Source organism: Olea europaea, chromosome 6, assembly GCF_002742605.1.
Source record: "Olea europaea var. sylvestris chromosome 6, O_europaea_v1, whole genome shotgun sequence".
NCBI lineage: Eukaryota > Viridiplantae > Streptophyta > Magnoliopsida > Lamiales > Oleaceae > Olea > Olea europaea.
In genome coordinates, this window is record NC_036242.1 from 14184301 (window position 1) to 14186400 (window position 2100).

Here is a 2100-nt window from a genome sequence, read left to right on the forward strand (position 1 = left end):
GGGGGCACAGTCATACATGAAGTGTTCAAGTGGAGAATATGTTGTTGATCTTTAAAATAGGATGTGTGCGTGCAGGAGATGGGATTTCACAGGGATTCCTTGTGCTCATGCACTTGCCGCCATTGTAGACAGATATGATGAGCCTTGGAAGTACGTTCATGAGTACTATAGAGTCGATACCTACCTTAGTTGCTATGAGAATATTATTAATCCTATAAATGACTCAAAGTTATGGCCTTCAAGTGACGCCCCACCAATCAGACCACCATGTTGGTTTGTGCCCAAAAGGGGTAGAAAACAAAAAAAGAGAATGAGACAATAAGAAGAAGATGTCATCACCCGTTCAGGCTCAAAAGTAAAAATGAAGAAACGAGAATCTGTGCTTATGACTTGTAGTGTCTGTGGAGGAACGGGGCACAACAAGCGATACCATCAGAGGCCCGATGCACCCAAAGAGGTTTTTGTTCTTTTAAATAATTTTAATTGTAAACATTTCATATGTTTGCTTAGAATTATTCATTTGCTTAGAATGATTATAATTATTTCATGTGTTCATTTATTTAGGATTGCAATGCTTATGATGTGGAACGTACAATTCAAGAAAAATCTAGTGAGATTAATGACCAAAATTTAAGGGTAACCTAACGTGTTTTGTGTTTCCCAATAGTATTGGCTTGTGTTTAATTTGTATCCAAACTGATTATTTTTTTTGCTCATTTTGATTATTCCATTTTTTTCATAGGCAAAGCTAGCACCTAGGAGATCAAACACGAGTTCAAGAAATGAAGTTCAACCGCTACCACCTCCACCATCCGAGTTCCAATTCATGCCAACACCTGGTTATTCGAGGACAGAGAAATGCACGACAACTGAAGCATTTGTGCAAGTCCCAGCTGAAGATATCCCACTCCAAACTATGGTGGAAGATTTGCAATATACTGAAATTCAAGAAAATGCAGCTACTTAGTAGAACACCAAGTTACTTTTAGTTCTTTACTTTAAAAGTTATTCCATATTTTGCAACAAGCTGGTTGGTGTTGTAATGAACTACTTGAATTACTTTACTGTGCTTTCTTAATGGAATGAATGAAAGCTTTTTTGATGTTATTGGTAACAAACTATTTGGTGTTGTAATTTGCATTCATTTAAACATCAAATTGCACAAGTTAAATGCAATATGATGCATCAGAACTTTGCATCAGATTGCATTTAACCTGTACAATTGCATCCTCATAGTTGATGCTCCAGATTGCATCAACTCATCAACTAGCAATTGGCATATAGCTGATGCTCCTGATTGCACCAGAAAGCATCTTAAGGCTCAATGCAATTGTCATATACAAAACACAATAAAAAATTAACATTTCAAACTAGATCCTTAAACATATGAAGGATTAAATTACATTCCATTCATTTATAGCTTCAATATACATAGAACACAAGCCACCAATTTTCCTATTACACTACAGGGAAAAATGTTAACATAGTGGCTCCAATCATGAAGGCAATTTTCCTACTACAGGTATGTAAATCAAATGATCAAGACGTCCATGACAAATAAGCGCGTGATCGATTATATCAGCCCTATTTGGTGGCACCAATAATGAAGACACATTTCTTTGCATTCATTCTATCCATTTCTGTAAGAATTTGATTCAATTCCCTGTCAATTGCACACCCAGCATCTCCAACGTTGCATTCTCTCTGCGGAAAAAAAAATAAAATTATTCTGGTATTGCAATTATCAATCTCGAATTGGAGGGACCACAAGTTGATACCAAGCAGTTTTCTTACACACAAAGTTCAATAAATTATTCCAGACTCATGGATGCAGCATGAAATTAAAAAATATAAACAATCACCCAACCAAAAAAATTATTGTTGTGAAAACCTGCAGCAAAATAAATAAATAAATAAAAATCACTCAACTAATCAACCTCTATGGAGTCAAAAATCTAAGGGGAGTTTACTTTTCCAGTGTCTATTTGTTTCCAAATGCCATAGTTGCTTTGTTGTGGGAGCCTAGTGGAGCATTGGATTTTACGTTTCATTTTATTCGAACTGTCAGCTCCTTATTCACCCTTTCTTCTCGCGAATAAA

General features: G+C 35.8%; 1 long non-coding RNA gene across 1 annotated transcript; it reads right to left on the reverse strand.

The window, feature by feature from the left end:
- Window positions 1-1378: 1378 nt before the first annotated feature.
- Window positions 1379-2100, reverse strand: LOC111396509. The gene is made up of 2 exons (XR_002703018.1): window positions 1971-2100; window positions 1379-1704 (listed from the first exon to the last, which is right to left on the reverse strand). It is a non-coding gene; the product is annotated as an uncharacterized LOC111396509 (long non-coding RNA).